General features: G+C 44.1%; 1 pseudogene; it reads left to right on the top strand.

Annotated features, from left to right (window-relative positions):
- The first annotated feature begins 848 nt into the window (after window positions 1-848).
- On the top strand, window positions 849-7,397 carry LOC135516984 (ciliogenesis-associated TTC17-interacting protein-like; annotated as a pseudogene).
- The last annotated feature ends 11,110 nt before the right edge of the window (window positions 7,398-18,507 follow it).

The following is an 18,507-nucleotide window of genomic DNA, read 5'->3' as shown; positions in this document are numbered from 1 at the left end:
AAAAGTTCATTTGTGGAATTTATTTCCTTCTTAATAAGTTTGAGGCAATCAGTTGTGTTGTGACAAGGTAGGGGCGGGGGGGAATACAGAAGACAGTAAAGACATTTGGTAAAAGACCAAGTCCATATTATGGCAAGAACAGCTCAACTAAGCAAACAGAAACAACAATCCATCATTACTTTAAGACATGAAGGTCAGTCAATACGGAACATTTCAAGAGCTTTTAAAGTTTCTTCAAATGCAGTTGCAAAAACCATCAAGAGCTATGATGAAACTGGTTCTCATGAGGACCGTCACAGGAATGGAAAACCCAGAGTTACCTCTGCTGCAGTGGATAAGTTCATTAGAGTTACCAGCCTCAGAAATTGCAGCCCAAATAAATGCTTCACAGAGTTCAAGGAACAGACGCATCTCAATATCAATTGTTCAGAGGAGACTGCGTAAATCAGGCCTTCATGGCTGAATTGCTGCAAAGAAACCACTGCTAAAGGACACAAATAAGAAGAAGAGACTAGCTTCGGCCAAGAAATATGAGCAATGGACATTAGACCGATGGAAATGTGTCCTTTGGTCTGGAGTTTAAATTGTAGATTTTTGGTTTCAACCGCCGTGTCTTTGTGAGCCGCGCGGTGTGGTTGAACGGATGATTTCAGCATATGTTTTTCCCAATGTAAAGCATGGAGGAATCGGTGTTATGGTGTGGGGGTGCTTTGCTGGTGACACTGTCTGTGATTTATTTAGAATTCAAGGCACACTTAACCAGCATGGCTACCACAGCATTCTGCAGCGATAAGCCATCCCATCTGGTTTGGGCTTAGTGGGACTATTATTTGTTTTTCAAAAGGACAATGACCCAACACACCTCCAGGCAGTGTAAGGGCTATTTGACCAAGAAGGAGAGTGATGGAGTCCTGCATCAGCCTCCAAAATCCCCCGACCTAAGCCAAATTGAGAAGGTTTGGGATGACTCGGACCGCAGAGTGAAGGAAAAGCAGCCAACAAGTGCTCAGTATATGTGGGAACTACTTCAAGACTGTTGGAAAAGCATTCCAGGTGAAGCTGGTTGAGAGAATGCCAAGAGTGTGCAAAGCTTTCATCAAGGCAAAGGGTGGCTATTTGGTTACAAAGGGTAGCTATTTGGTTACTTTTTGGTTACTACATGTGCTATTTCATAGTTTTGATGTCGTCACTATTATTCTACAATGTAGAAAATAGTAAACATAAAGAAAAACCCTTGAATGTGTAGGTGTTCCCAAAAACACCCGTCTCAACGTCAACAGTGAAGAGGCGACTCCGGGATGCTGGCCTTCTAGGCAAAGTTCCTCTGTCCAGTGTCTGTGTTCTTTTGTCCATCTTAATATTTTATTTTTATTGTCCAGTTTGAGATATAACCTTTTCTTTGCAAATCTGCCTAGAAGGCCAGCATCCCGGAGTCAACTCTTCACTGTTGAGACTGGTGTTTTGCGGGTACTATTTAATGAAGCTGCCAGTTGAGGACTTGTGAGGCGTCTGTTTCTCAAACGAGACACTCTAATGTACTTGTCCTCTTGCTCAGTTGTGCACCGAGGCCTCCCACTCCTCTTTCTATTCTGGTTAGAGCCCGTTTGCGCTGTTCTGTGAAGGGAGTCGTACACAGCATTGTACGAGATCTTCAGTTTCTTGGCAGTTTCTCGCATGGAATAGCCTTCATTTCTCAGAAGAAGAATAGACTGATTAGTTTCAGAAAGTTCTTTGTTTTTGGCCATTTTGAGCCCGTAATCGAACCCACAAACTAATCTAGAAGACCAGTTTTATTGCTTCTTTAATCAGACCAACAGTTTTCAGCTGTGCTAACATAATTGCAAAAGTGTTTTCTAGTGATCTATTAGCCTTTTAAAATGATAAACTTGGATTAGCTAACAAATGCCGAACATCTGATGCCGAGCAGTTGCCATACCAGGCGGTGATGCAACCGGCCAGGATGCTCTTGATGGTGCAGCTGTATAACTTTTTGAGGATCTGGGGACCCATGCCAAATCTTTTCAGTCTCCTGAGGGGGAAAAGGTGTTGTCGTGCCTTCTTCACAACTGTCTTGTTCTGTATGGACCATGGTAGTTTGTTGGTGATGTGGACACCGATGGACTTGAATCTCTCAACCCACTCCACTACAGCCCCGTCGATGTGAATGGGGGCGTGTTCAGCCTGCCTTTTTTTGTAGTCCACGATCCGCTCTTTTGTTTTGCTCACGTTCAGGGAGAGGTTGTTTTCCTGGCACCACACTTCAAGGTCTCTGACCTCCTCCCTATAAGCTGTCAAATCAAATTGTATTCGTCATATGTGTTGTGTCACTTGTACTCCCTCTCCGGCCTCTAGGTCACCAGGCTGCTCGTTATGGCGCACATCTGTCACCATCGTTACACGCACCTGCACGTCATCTCTCACCCGGACTCCATCGCCTTCTTGATAATCTGCCCTAAATATGTCACTGCCTTTGGTTCCGGTACCGAGTGAATGTGCGAGGGTACAGGTTAGTCGAAGTAATTTGTAAAGTGACTATGCATAGATAATAAACAGCGAGTAGCAGCAGTGTAAAAACAAAGTGGGGGGGAATGTAAATAGTCCGGGAGGCCATTTGATTATCGTTGACGGTGATCAGGCCTACCACTGTTGTGTCGTCAGCAAATTTAATGATGGTGTTTGGGGGTACAGGAGGGGACTACGCACGCACCCCTGAGGGGCCCCCGTGTTGAGGATTCGTATGGGAGATGTGTTGTTGCATACCCTTACCACCTGACGGCGAGCTATCAGGAAGTCCAGGATCCAGTTGCAGAGGGAGGTGTTTAGTCCCAGGGTCATTAACTTAGTGATGAGCTTTGTGTTGGCTGTTGAACGCTGAGCTGTAGTCAATGAACAGCATTCTCACATTGGTGTTCCTTTTGTCCAGGTGGGAAAGGGCAGTGTGGAATGCGTTTGAGATTGCGTCATTTGTGGATCTGTTGGGGTGGTATGTGAATCGGAGTGAGTCTAGGGTTTCGGGGATGATGGTGTTGATGTGAGCCATGACCATCCTTTCAAATCACTTCATGGCTACCGAGGTGAGTGCTACGGGGCTGTAGTCATTTAGGTAGGTTACAGGGACTATGGTGGTCTGCTTGAAACATTTACATTTAAGTCATTTAGCAGACGCTCTTATCCAGATGCAGGTATTACAGACTCGGTCAGGGAGAGAATGAAAATGTCAGTGAAGACACTTGCCAGTTGGTCCACGCCTGCTCTGAGTACATGTCCTGGTAACCCATCGGCCCCCGCGACCTTGTGAAGACCTGTTTAAAGGTCTTGATCACAACGGTCACGGAGAGCATGATCACAAAGTCGTCCGGAACAGCTGGTGCTCTCATGCATGCTTCAGTGTTGATTGTCTCGACGCGAGCATAAAGGGCATTTAGCTCATCTGGTAGGCTCGCGTCACTGGGCAGCTCGCGTCTGGGTTTCCCTTTGTAGTCTGTAATAGTTTGCAAGGACTGCCACATCCGATGAGCGTCAGAGCCGGTGTAGTAGGATTCAATCGTAGTACTTTATTGTCGCTTTGCCTGTTTGATGGTTCGTCTGAGGGCATAGCGGGATTTCTCATAAGCATCCAGATTAGTATCACGCTCTGTGAAAGCGGCAGCTCTAGCCTTTACCCTTTAGCCTCTAGCCTTTAGCTCGGTGCGGGTGTTGCCTCTAATCCATGGCTTATGGTCGGGATATATACAGTGCCTTGCGAAAGTATTCGGCCCCCTTGAACTTTGCGACCTTTTGCCACATTTCAGGCTTCAAACATAAAGATATAAAACTGTATTTTTTTGTGAAGAATCAACAACAAGTGGGACACAATCATGAAGTGGAACGACATTTATTGGATATTTCAAACTTTTTTAACAAATCAAAAACTGAAAAATTGGGCGTGCAAAATTATTCAGCCCCCTTAAGTTAATACTTTGCAGCGCCACCTTTTGCTGCGATTACAGCTGTAAGTCGCTTGGGGTATGTCTCTATCAGTTTTGCACATCAAGAGACTGAAATTTTTTCCCATTCCTCCTTGCAAAACAGCTCGAGCTCAGTGAGGTTGGATGGAGAGCATTTGTGAACAGCAGTTTTCAGTTCTTTCCACAGATTCTCGATTGGATTCAGGTCTGGACTTTGACTTGGCCATTCTAACACCTGGATATGTTTATTTTTGAACAATTCCATTGTAGATTTTGCTTTATGTTTTGGATCATTGTCTTGTTGGAAGACAAATCTCCGTCCCAGTCTCAGGTCTTTTACAGACTCCATCAGGTTTTCTTCCAGAATGGTCCTGTATTTGGCTCCATCCATCTTCCCATCAATTTTAACCATCTTCCCTGTCCCTGCTGAAGAAAAGCAGGCCCAAACCATGATGCTGCCACCACCATGTTTGACAGTGGGTAGGGTGTGTTCAGGGTGATGAGCTGTGTTGCTTTTACGCCAAACATAACGTTTTGCATTGTTGCCAAAAAGTTCAATTTTGGTTTCATCTGACCAGAGCACCTTCTTCCACATGTTTGGTGTGTCTCCCAGGTGGCTTGTGGCAAACTTTAAATGACACTTTTTATGGATATCTTTAAGAAATGGCTTTCTTCTTGCCACTCTTCCATAAAGGCCAGATTTGTGCAATATACGACGGATTGTTGTCCTATGGACAGAGTCTCCCACCTCAGCTGTAGATCTCTGCAGTTCATCCAGAGTGATCATGGGCCTCTTGGCTGCATCTCTGATCAGTCTTCTCCTTGTATGAGCTGAAAGTTTAGAGGGATGGCCAGGTCTTGGTAGATTTGCAGTGGTCTGATACTCCTTCCATTTCAATATTATCGCTTGCACAGTGCTCCTTGGGATGTTTAAAGCTTGGGAAATCTTTTTGTATCCAAATCCGGCTTTAAACTTCTTCACAACAGTATCTCGGACCTGCCTGGTGTGTTCCTTGTTATTCATGATGCTCTCTGCGCTTTTAACGGACATCTGAGACTATCACAGTGCAGGTGCATTTATACGGAGACTTGATTACACACAGGTGGATTGTATTTATCATCATTAGTCATTTAGGTAAACATTAGATCATTCAGAGATCCTCACTGAACTTCTGGAGAGAGTTTGCTGCACTGAAAGTAAAGGGGCTGAATAATTTTGCACGCCCAATCTTTCAGTTTTTGATTTGTCAAAAAAGTTTGAAATATCCAATAAATGACGTTCCGCTTCATGATTGTGTCCCACTTGTTGTTGATTCTTCACAAAAAAATACAGTTTTATATCTTTATGTTTGAAGCCTGAAATGTGGCAAAAGGTCGCAAAGTTCAAGGGGGCCGAATACTTTCGCAAGCCACTGTACATACGGTCACTGTGCCCTTATTGATGAAGCCATTGACTGAGGTGGTATACTCTTCAATTCCATTAGATGAATCCAGGAACATATTTCAGTCTGTGCTAGCAAGTCAGTCCTGTAGCGTAGTAGTCATCTGACCACTTCCGTATTGAGCGAGTCACTGGTACTTCCTGCTTTAGTTTTTGCTTGTAAACAGGAATTATGAGGATAGCATTATGGTCAGATTTGCCAAATGGAGGGCGAGGGAGAGCTTTGTATGCGTCTTTGTGTGTGGAGTAAAGGTGGTCTAGAGTTTTTTTCTCCTCTGGTTTCACATTGGACATGCAGGTAAAAATGAGGTAAAACGGATTTAAGTTTGCCTGCATTAAAGTCCCCGGCCAGTAGGCGCGCCGCTTCTGGATGAACATTTTCTTGTGGCCTTATACAGCTCGTTGAGTGTGGTTTTAGTGCCAGGGTTTAGTGACAAATAAACACACACCTCCACCCCGCGTCTTATCAGACGTAGCTGTTCTGTGCTGCTGATGCACGGAAAACCCAGCCAAATATATTATCCATGTTGTCGTTCAGCCACTACTCTGTGAAACATAAGAGATTACAGTTTTTAATGTCCCGTTGATAGGATAGTCTTGAACTGAGATCATCCAGTTTATTTTCTAGTGATTGCACGTTGGCCAATAGAACAGATGGTAAAGGCGGGTTACCCACTTGCCAACGATTTCTAACAAGGCACCCGATCTTCGCCCCTTGTAGTTCCGTCTTTTCTTCACGTGAATGACGGGGATTTGGGCCAGGTCTTGGAGAAGCAGTATTTCCTTCATGTCAGACTCATTAAAGAAAAAATCTCAGGTGTGTGATGTAAGGGAGCAGAGTGAGTGTTTCCCCGATGTGCTCTGAAGGGGTTAGTGTGTGAGGGTTCCAGCCTGCTACTTCTGATGCTGCTCCATCTGAGGAAGAACTTGCCGAAAAACATGACATTTCTCTCCTTTCACCAGGACACCCATCTCAACCTCCACATATTTGAGTGCGTTCATCCGTGTGTGTGCGTCGGTTGTTTTAGTCTGCCCTACTCATAATACTTGTGTTTTTGTGAGATAAGTGTGTTCACTGCTCTATGAAGTTGATGTGTGTTCTTAGTTGTGTTTGAATGCATCTCGCTTCTGCCCAAAAGTGTGAAGAGTCTGGTGGGTCATACTGGTCAGAGGGAGCTGGGGTGCAAACGCCAGACTGTGGGAGTGAAAGTGGTGGATGTGTTTGGGGTTGGGAGAACAGTGGACTCAGTGGAGGATATGCCAGCCACTTGGCAGTGTTGGCACAGCTACTTTCTACCTGATAGGTAAGTAGACATCACTTATACAATTAATCAAAATTATATATGGCATTTTCTTTTCAGTTGGCACCAAGTGCTTTTACAGTCACCCAGCCTACACCAGGGTAACCCGGGACATGCAGGGCACCACTGCTCTTGCCATCTTTTTCCCTGTGTGATTTCCTGTTTAGGTACCTGGCCAGCCGAGTGCAGTTGGGATTTCCCGTCAAGATGAGGCTCCAGCTGCTCCCTCCCTAAACACACAGTTTTTGCACACATACACAGATACACAGACACACACTATTAGGAATGTTCCTCTATTTACATGTATGTGTGTCAGAGTTGAGGGACGCTAAGCAAGTGTTTTAAAGAGCCGTCTGGTGTGGGAGGAGGACATGCAGATTCACTCCAAGTTCCTGGACAAAAAGATGACACATTAGTCTTTCCCTACAGCCTGCCATTACCCCCTACTCTCACCTAGCCCCGTAATCTTAAACCACCAACCCCTAAGTGTCCAACATGACCCGATGTGTGTATTACAGGACGAGTTAAAGGTGGAGCATGCCTCGTACCTGCGGAAGCACCTGGAGCTCTGTGCCATGATGGCCGACTTCTTGCAGTCCCTGATACTACGAAAACCAAGCTATGTCTTCATGTTCGCCCATGAGGACATCGCTCCCGTCGCCTCCCGGCAACCCTTCAATACCTTCAATACCTCCTCACCTTGAGGACAAACACTGTGCCTGCGTCTCAATAGTCTTGTAGATTCCTTCTACTGGCACTTTAGTGAGGACATACTGTTCTGGTTAGCGCTTGTCATTAGAGGCCTTGTATGTAGAGCGCTTGTCATTAGAGGCCTTGTATGTATGTAGAGGCCCTCCATCATTAAATTAATGCTTTTATGTAAGTTTTTTGTATTTTATTTTGTGATACTGTTTTTGTATGAGCTGCAATGAAACAAATTCCAATCAACTCTGTTGATATGCCAGTCGCAAGAGTTGTCAGTTGATGTGAATTTAATATTATTTATTATTTCATGTATATTAACTTTATAATTTCAGTAACTGCTACCTTGCTTTGGCTCTGATGTGATCACCCCATAAATATGTAAGAATGAAGGTATAACTGAAATATAACTGAAATGCTATGTATGTATGATCTGAATGGAATACTTTGGTGAGCGTACTTTCAACTGCCCTTTACCAAATGTGTCAAGACAACATGGTTTTGTTGTCCTTTAAACTTTAATCCATACCTCTGATTCAACCACGAATGTGTCACACCCTGATCAGTTTCACCTGTCCTCATTATTGACAACACACTCTCTGTGCCAGTTTGTCCTGTATGTTTTCAAGTCAACTAGCAGTTTTCTTGTTCGCTTGCTTTTTGCATTTTCTTTTTTCTAGTCCTCCTGATTTTGACCCTTGGCTGTTTCTGGACTTTGTACCTGCCTGCCTTGACCTGCCTGCCTGTCTGCCACTCTGTACCTCCTGGACTCTGATCTGGTTTTGACCTTTTTGCCTGTCCACAACCATTCTCTTGACTACCCCTTTGGATTAATAAACATTGTAAGACTCCAACCATCTGCCTCCTGTGTCTGCATTTGGGTCTCGCCTTGTGCCTAGATACAAATTATTTGAAGACCATGAGCCTGTCTTGGCTGAAAAATTGGCCCAGGACCATCAGGCATGGCAAGTGCTTGTTGCTGTGTGTAACACGTCATGTTGGATGTGCAAGTACTTTCAGCTAAATTAAATGCAAATTGCAAAATATTAGTGTGACCTACACACTGCTTTCAATGTGGCAGTCAGTGAGGAGGTCAGAGATCACTCACTTCTGCATACAGCACAGGAAAACGTGTCCTTCAGAACCTGTTGCTGAAGGATTTACTAGTGGAGCCTGGTCAGCAAGATGCACAGAGGCCACCACTGTAGGAAGTGAGTGATGGGGAAAAAGTACCCAATTGTCATACTTGAGTAAAAGTAAAGATACCTTAATAGAAAATTACTAAAGTATAAAGTCACCTATTAAAATACTAGTTAAGTAAAAGCCTAAAAGTATGTGGTTTTAATTATGAGTATCAAAAGTCAATGTAATTGCTAAAATATACTTAAGTAATAAAATAGACTCATTTCACAGTCCTTATATTGAGAAAACCACACGGCACGATTTTCTTTATTTTTCATTATGGATAGCTAAGTGCCCACTCCAACACAATTTAGAAACTAAGCATTTGTGTTCAGTGAGTCCACCTGATCTGAGGAAGTAGGGATGACCAGGGATGTTCTCTTGATAGGTGTGTGAATTTGACAATTTTCCTGTGATCCTAAGCATTCGAAATGTAATGAGTACTTTTGGGTGTCAGGGGAAATGTATGGAGTACTTTCTTTAGGAATGTAGTGAAGTAAAAGTTGTCAAAAATATAAATAGTAAATTACAGATACCCCCCAAAATACTTAAGTAGTTCTTATATTTGTTTACTTAAGTACTTTACACCACTACAGGAAGGGAGTCAGCTGCAATAACCATTTTCTCTATCTTGCTATAAACTCTCTAGATGGAAGAGGGGTCTTCCTCCCAGCGGCTTAAAAGAGATTAAAACAAATATTGAGATGCAGGGCGACATCTCCTGAATATCATGTACTTCTAAATAAACAAAACAGTAATTTACTACCACACATCAGCTTGGCTGTAAACACCTAAACCCAATTTCTCACACAACCCACGCTTCTTACATCTAAGCTCCATTGCCTTATCCACACCCCAACATAGTATTGATACAATCCAGTCTAGACCTTAGATATGACATTGTATCCATTGACCATAGTTCCATGCTTATTTGCAGATAAATAATTTCCTTATATATCATGTGTACTCACAATAACCCTACTTTTTAAGGAGTCTGGACTAATTACCTACATGACACAGGTGCAATTCTATGAATAACTGATAGAAACCAGTCATATCAATGGATATTAGGATAGGAATAAATAAATAAAAAATATTTTCTACAATTGGTAAACTAGTGGCCAATAGGTACCATCTTTTATGCCTCAATCTCCCCAAGTCCTGGAGCATCAGGGGGCACAGATGCTCCTGACATTTGCTGTTGGCTGTTTGCGCTCAGAGTCCCACTCCACCCTTTGATGCTTGGAGCTCTTTAACTATTAACCCATAGCTGGGGCAGTGGTTGGGTGTGTCCACATGAGAGTGGGCATGCACATTATATCTCTGTGGCCCACTGCTGCTGCAAGATCGCAAGCAGTTTAACATGAGCATTAAGTTAGCTACTTACCATATGTGTTGCCATGAGGAGGCACTGCAAGGGTCTTGATAGTGAAGAGGCTTCTGGGAGGGGGAGGCTTACTACTTTCAATCTGTGGCCCTTGGCTACTGCACTTGACACACTTCTTACCCTGTGGTAGAACCACCAACACACAACTCACAAAGTAGGGATACAAAACTTTTGTACAGTCGAGTGACATTTACTTTGGAGTGTACATGAAGGGGTTGAATTGATAAGTTGGATATGAGATTCAGATGGACTAGTAATGTATTCCAGACCGTAATGAATGCAGCTGTTTGATGGGTTGTTGTCATTGGGATTTGTTCCATGTATACATATTCAACAATCAGTTGGTGCCAGTGCTGTATGGAGTTATTTTTGTTTTTCAAGTTTTGAAAGATTCCCAAAGCAAAATAAACCCAGAGAAGTTTGTTTTGGTGGGGTAGAAGGTCAAGGTTGCAAAGGAGACAAAAGCCCCGTTTATACCTTGTTCTAACATCCATCATTGTCCCGATCTTGTCCACATTCTGATTGTGCCCACATTTCAGACAGGTGTCGACAATTAAAAGACGCATTGTGATCTGATTGTGATCAGATCTTCCTTACCACCTCCGGAGGTAGTCGGGCACACATTGCATCTGGAAATCTTACAAGTGTAGACAGATCTGGCAGAGAAACCATTTAAATCATCATTATCCCACCTTCTAAAATCATTGACAGGTGGCACCATTAACTTATGGCATCAATATGCTGTAGCCCTGCAATGACATAATAATTGGAAGTGTTGGTTGATTGGCCTTTTTGAAATTATTGGTTGTTAAATATAATCTATTTCTCTGAGTATAAAATAATATTTTCTTGGAGCATATAATATAGCTCTATATTTGTTATAGTTATTTATTTTAGTATTTTTTGCTCATCTTTATCAAGGGTGTCAAAAATGTTGGACCTGACAATTTTTTCTTGACGTGAAGTTGGTTGACTTGAAATTGTTTGTTTTGTTAATATGTTAAATGCTTGTTTCTATGTTAAATTTGATTGTTGTTTATGTTACAATAAAAACATTTAATTGTAAGTAACTGCATGGAGTTCTTTAAATTGATGAATTATTGAACATCTTTGCCAGCTGTCCGATTGAATGAATTGATATGTGTTGGGAGTATACATGACAATATCCTTAGGAAATAAGGGCAGCAAAGTTATCCAAACAATAGCATTAGATTCATTTGGAACTTTTCTTACAAATTTATGGGGTGATCACATCAGAGCTAAAGCAGTTAGGTTACTGAAATTATCACTCTCGGGGATAAAGTTCTTAATAAAGCTGGGAAAATATGTTATGTTAGAGCCGATTTGGACATATTTGTATAAAAGACAGAACACACAGAGCTCCATGCACGTGTGTAAATATATGAATGTATATGATGAAATATTAGCTACGTACCTTTATCATTTATATTTACAGTGGGGCAAAAAAGTATTTAGTCAGCCACCAATTGTGCAAGTTCTCCCACTTAAAAAGGTGAGAGAGGCCTGTAATTTTCAGAATAGGTACACTTAAACTATGACAGACAAAATTAGAAAAATATCCAGAAAATCACATTGTAGGATTTTTAATGAATTTATTTGCAAATTATGGTGGAAAATAAGCATTTGGTCACCTACAAACAAGCAAGATTTCTGGCTCTCACAGACCTGTAACTTCTTTAAGAGGCTCCTCTGTCCTCCACTTGTTGCCTGGCACCTGTTTGAACTTGTTATCAGTATAAAAGACACCTGTCCACAACCTCGAACAGTCACACTCCAAACTCCACTATGGCCAAGACCAAAGTGCTGTCAAAGGACACCAGAAACAAAATTGTAGACCTGCACCAGGCTGGGAAGACTGAATCTGCAATAGGTAAGCAGCTTGGTTTGAAGAAATCAACTGTGGGAGCAATTATTAGGAAATGGAACACATACAAGACCACTGATAATCTCCCTCGATCTGGGGCTCAAGATCTCACCCCGTAGGGTCAAAATGATCACAAGAACGGTGAGCAAAAATCCCAGAACCACACGGGGGGACCTAGAGAATGACCTGCAGAGAGCTTGGACCAAAGTAACAAAGCCTACCATCAGTAACACACTATGCTGCCAGGGACTCAAATCCTGCAGTGCCAGACGTGTCCCCCTGCATAAGCCGGTACATGTCCAGGCCCGTTTGAAGTTTGCTAGAGAGCATTGAATAATCCAGAAGAAGATTGGGTCATATGGTCATATGGTCAGATGAAACCAAAATATAACTTTTTGGTAAAAACTCAACTCGTTGTGTTTGGTGGACAAAGAATGCTGAGTTACATCCAAAGAACACCATACCTACTGTGAAGCAAGGGGGTGGAAACATCATGCTTTGGGGCTGTTCTGCAAAGGGACCAGGACGACTGATCCTTGTAAAGGAAAGAATGAATGGGGCCATGTATCGTGAGATTTTGAGTGAAAACCTCCTTCCATCAGCAAGGGCATTTAATATGAAACGTGGCTGGGTCTTTCTGCATGACAATGATCCCAAACACACCGCCATGGCAATGAAGGAGTGGCTTCGTAAGAAGCATTTCAAGGTCCTGGAGTGGCCTAGCCAGTCTCCAGATCTCAACCCCATAGAAAATCTTTGGAGGGAGTGAAAGTCTGTGTTGCCCAGCAACAGCACCAAAACATCACTGCTCTAGAGGAGATCTGCATGGAGGAATGGGCCAAAATACCAGCAACAGTGTGTGAAAACCTTGTGAAGACTTACAGAAAACGTTTGTGTCACGACTTCCGCCGAGGTTGGCTCTCCTGCCTGTTCAGGCGGTGCTCGGCGGTCGTCGTCACCGTCCTACTAGCCACTACCGATCCCTTTTCGTGTGTCTGTTGGTTTTGTCTGATTGGTTTCACCTGTGTGTTGTTTAGTTAATTAGTGTCTGTATATGTAGTAGGTTGTCCCGCCCTTGTTTTGTGCGGGATTGTTATTTGTATTCATGTCAGTCGGTGTAGTACTTGTGTTGTTATTCTCCGGTCTGTCTTTGATCCTGTGTTGGATTGTTCACCCTGTGTGTGTTGGGTTGACCGTGTTTTTTGTTCGCCGGAGAATAAAACTGTCATATCACTATCTGCTCTCTGCGCCTGATTCCACCCACCTTGTTAAGACGTGACAGTTTGACCTCTGTCATTGCCAACAAAGGGTATTTAACAAAGTATTGAGATAAACTTTTGTTATTGACCAAATACTTATTTTCCACCATAATTTGCAAATAAATTAATTAAAAATCCTACAATGTGATTGTCTGGATTTATTTTTCTAATTTTGAAATTTACAGGCCTCTCTCGTCTTTTTAAGTGGGAGAACTTGCACAATTGGTGGCTGACTCAATACTTTTTTGCCCCACTGTATGTATGTCTACTTACCCATCAGGTAGGAGGTAGCAGTGTCCTCCACTGAGTCCACTGCCCTCTCCACCTCTCCCACTATCTGCTCTCTGGACCCCAGCTCCCTCTGACCACAGTTTGTCGTGTTGGCCCACCAGACTCTCCGCATTTGGGCGGAAGTGTCCGGGGAACGAGATTAAACAAACAACTGAGAACACACATCAACTTCATAGAATAGTGAAAACACTTTTATGAGTAGGGCAGACTTAAACAACTGACACGCGTGCGCAAGCACACATTGACACATATGTGGAGGTTGAGATGAGTAGGATAAGAGGGATTGTAAGATCCTGTAATTCTGCATCCAGCGTCTATGGAGAATGAAGATTCTACACAGATAGTCAAATACAATTTAGTTCATTGCACATTACACACTGTCCCTGTCCTTCTAGAAAAACAGATATAAATATGTCATTATACTCTAGTACAGGGATATTCAACTCTTACCATAAGAGGTCCGGACTCTGCCGTTTTTCTGTTGTACCACATAATTAATTGTACCCACCTGGTGTCCCAGGTCTAAATCAGTCCCTGATTAGAGTAAAAAAGGCAATGGAACTGGCTTCGGGGTCCAGAGTGTAGTTTGAGGACTCTAGTATATACAAAGCCATATCATGCAAGGCAAGGAATGGCTTAAGTGTTGTGCAGAACCCCACCTGTTTTGAGACCCACATTTTTAGCAAAAAATAAATACAATTTGGTGGGGGCTTGCCTGTTTTGCATGTTATTTTGACATTAATACGTGTCACATATCAGTTTGCAAACAATAAAACATTTTTTTTAATCTTTGAGTTAATAAAGCTGCATACAAACATGGTCTCTTTTTTGCTTTCTTGACTAAGGCAACTCTAAAATGCAGGTGTTTCAGCCGAGCTCAGTGTTTTCTGTCATGGTGGGGCAGCCAGCTGAAAATACGGAGCGTAAGGGTTGGTAAAGTTCTCTAGTTGTGCTGTGATTGGCTCAGTGTTCTGTCAGTCATGGAGACACGACGTCACCACCAAGTGTAATGGTAGAGCTCGAAAATTCAAGCCTCTTGGATGCTGCCATAGAGTTACATTAGAAGTGCCCATCCAAGAAGGCTCAAGGTCATTGGCCACAGATGAAATTACCTCAAATCACGTTATATCTACAGTAGCTTAGATTGGACTGATCATGTCAACATCATACTTTAAAAATCTTAGCCAACAGTCATCATCATGAATCAAGTCGACAATCTACTAGCAAATCCTTTTTAATCACTGTCATATGAAGATAAAAAATTAATGGGAGTATACATGACAATAATTATAGAGATTATAGATAAAACATATCTGTGCTCATCAGCCATTGGACATACAATACTTAGCTATGTCAATGGCAGTTGTTAAATTCCCAGTTTCTCTCTTTTTGGGAATCAAACCCGGGCCTGATGTGTTGCAGGCGAGAATTCTACCACTGAACAACCAATGCCTTAGAAAACAGAGTTAACCCCAAAGGCTGGAAATCGTATCATAAAGCTTTTTTCCCAAGAATATTTTCCACTTTGTGGGCTCAGCAACATTGTTTACCCTAAAAAAAAGGAGTCCTTTCTCCCCGTCGGGGAATTGAACCCCGGTCTCCCATGTGACAGGCGGGGATACTCACCACTATACTAACGAGGAGCAGGAGGGTTAGACCTTTGAAAAAACGTGGAGCATTGGTACTAGCCCTAGGTTTGGAGTGTTGGGCTTAAACCCTTCTAACAAAAACATCTGTAGACACTGAATGGTTGGAGCTAGGAACTACTATGACCCCTCTATGGAAAGCTGAGACTCTCACAAACACGTACATGTAGTCTAGTTTGCACTATACCGCTCACAAGCCACACAATACTAGTTAGAAGGTGAGGCGTTTGTGGGAAATCCCAGGACATTGTCACAAATGTCAAACTCAAGACAGTTGTCACTGACAAGTTGGTTACTCTTTCCCATTTAACAACTAAAGCCTTACACAAAGTAAATCACCTCACACACTGGAAGTCTGCAATGGATTCACCAAAGTCTATTGAGAATGAGTAAATGTCCAAACTGTAAATGAAAGCAAAGAGGTTATATCAGCTGTGTCGGTGAACTCCTCCTGCATCTGAACTGGCTGACACATAGAGGGCACAGCATGATCAGAGGTGAGAGGTCACTTGGTCGGGTCAACAGGAACTATTATTAAAGAGATGCTTTACATTGAAATACAGATAGAGATGTAGTAGTCCCAGAGTTAATGATCCAAGGTCAGTTTTGCATTTCACCTCCTGATGATTATGATGACTGACAGTGTTAGAATAAAAAAACAAGGCTTAATCATGCTCTCTCTCTACCCATCTGTCTCTCATCTGCAGGTATGTTTTGATGTGACAGAGGAAGCCAGTCCCATCCTCGCCAACTGGGGGCCCAAGGCTGTTAGGAGACACCACTAGAGACACTATTATGTAATTGTGATGAACTGAGAGAATATTAGGGTAGTAATTCATTGTAATTCATTAATCATATGCTGTCTTCCCTGCTCCTCTGTTCTTACACTCACTCATTGTCACGACTTCCGCCAAAGTTGGTGCCTCTCCTTGTTTGGGCGGCGTTCGGCGGTCGACGTCACCGGCTTTCTAACCTCCACCGATCTATATTTCTTTTTCCATTTGTTTTGTCTGTATTGTACACACCTGGTTCCCATTACGTTTGAATTATTTCCTTATTTCCAGGGGTTCCTACTCCAGCTGGGGCTCTACCTGGCAACCGTTCACTCAGCTCCTTCAGGATGCGAGAGTGTAAACACCCTCATCTCCTGTCTGACTGGTAGAGCACTCGAATGGGCCAACGCAGTCTGGGGAAGGGAAGGACCGACGTTGGACAATTATGAGGATTTTACCCGCTGCTTCCGGGCGGTTTTTTCATCCACCAGAGGGAGAGTGGCGGGAGAACGATTATATCATCTCAGACAGAGGATTAGGAGTGCACAAGACTTCGCTCTGCACTTTCGAACTCTGGCCGCCGGCGCAGGATGGAATGAGCGGGCCCTGATCGACCACTACAGGTGTGGTCTACGCGAGGACGTTCGTAGGGAGCTAGCCTGCAGGGACACCACCCTGACCTTTGACCAGCTGGTGGACCTATCCATCAGGCTGGATAACCTGTTGGCCTCCCGCGGACGTCCGGATCGAGGTCCGTCAGTTCCATCCCTCAGCACCTCAGATCTGACGCCGATGGAGCTAGGAGGTGCTGCTATGAGGGGGACCGGAGGGGGGGGGGGCATTCCTTGGACAACCTGTGGCAGCAGAGGGCACACTGCTGGTCGGTACTGGGGAGGTTCTCCAGGGAGTTGGGGCAGCAGGAAGGGCACTGGTGGATCATCCCAGGTGAGTAGGCACCCGACTCACCCAGAGCTTCTTGTTTCGCACATGTGTGTATGTATAGAATTTCCTGAGTTTTCCCCGCATTCCCAGCATAAGGCGCTAGTAGATTCAGGTGCAGCTGGGAACTTTATTGATCGTTCATTTGCAATTAGATTAGGGTTCCCTATTGTTCCTGTTGATGTGCCCTTCCCTGTACATTCCTTATATAGTTGTCCTTTAGGGTCGGGACTGATCCGGGAGGTCACAACTCCACTATGTATGATAACACAGGGGGATCATAAGGAGAGAACTAGTCTCTTTCTGATCGATTCACCTGCGTTTCCTGTGGTGTTGGGGCGTCCCTGGTTGGCCGATCATGACCCCACTATTTCGTGGAAACAGGGGGCTCTCAAGGGATGGTCACGTCAGTGCTCAGGGAGGTGTGTAGGTGTTTCCATAGGTGCAACTACGGTGGAGAGTCCAAGCTAGGTCTCCAACATGCACATCCCCCCTGAATATGCCGATTTGGCTCTCGCCTTCTGTAAAAAGAAGGCGACTCAATTACCACCCCATCGACGGGGGAATGTGCGATAAATCTCATGGTAGACGCAGCACTTCCCAGGAGTCACGTGTATCCTTAGTCACAGGAGGAGACGGCGGCTATGTAAACATACGTCTCCAAATCTCTGGGACAGGGATACATTCGGCCTTCCACTTCACCTGCCACCTCAAGTTTCTTTTTGTGAAGAAGAAGGATGGAGGTTTACGCCTGTGTATTGACTATCGAGGTATAAATCAGATCACAGTGAAGTACAGTTACCCGCTGCCTCTCATAGCCAGTGTGACAGAATCATTGCACGGGGTGCGCATCTTCACAAAATTGGATCTCAGGAACGCTTACAACCTGGTGCGTATCTGGGAGGGGGATGAGTGGAAGACGGCATTTAGTACCACCTCTGGGCACAATGAGTACCTTGTCATGCTGCACGGGTTGATGAATGCTCCATCAGTCTTTCAATCCTTTGTAGACAAGATTTTCAGGGACCTGCACGGGCAGGGTGTAGTGGTGTATATAGATGACATTCTAATATACTCCGCTACACGCGCCGAGCATGTGTCCCTGGTGCGCAAGGTGCTTGGTCGACTGTTGGAGCATGACCTGTACTTCAAAGCTGAGAAATGTCTGTTCTTCCAACAGTCCGTCTCCTTCCTAGGGTACCGCCTGTCCACGACAGGGGTGGAGATGGAGAAGGACCGCATTTCAGCCATGCGGAATAGGCCAACTCCAACCACGGTAAAGGAGGAGCAGCGGTTTTTAGGGTTTGCCAACTACTTCCGGAGGTTTCTCTGGGTCTTTGGTCAGGTAGCAGCACCCATTACCTCTTTGCTAAAGGAGGGACCGGTGCGACTGCAGTGGTCAGCTGGGGCGGACAGGGCTTTTGGTCACCTGAAGGCTCTGTTTACCTCGGCTCCCGTGCTGTCTCCTCCTGATCCCTCTTTGGTATTTATAGTAGAGGTGGACGCGTCAAAGGCTAGGATAGGAGCTGTGTTGTCTCAGCGCTTGGGTACGCCACCAAAGCTCCGCCACTGTGCTTTTTTCCCGAAGATGCTCAGCCCGGCGGAGCGAAACTATGATGTGGGTGATCGGGAGCTGTTGGCTGTTGTCAAGGCTCTGAAAGCGTGGAGGCATTGGCTTGAGGGGGCTAAACACCCTTTCCTCATTTGGACTGACCACCGCAATCTGGAGTACATCCGGGCGGCGAGGAGACTGA

This window comes from Oncorhynchus masou, chromosome 28 (assembly GCF_036934945.1).
Source record: "Oncorhynchus masou masou isolate Uvic2021 chromosome 28, UVic_Omas_1.1, whole genome shotgun sequence".
NCBI classification, from domain to species: domain Eukaryota; kingdom Metazoa; phylum Chordata; class Actinopteri; order Salmoniformes; family Salmonidae; genus Oncorhynchus; species Oncorhynchus masou.
Note: the sequence above shows the minus strand (reverse complement) of the source record. Positions and strands in the feature narration are given on the sequence as shown.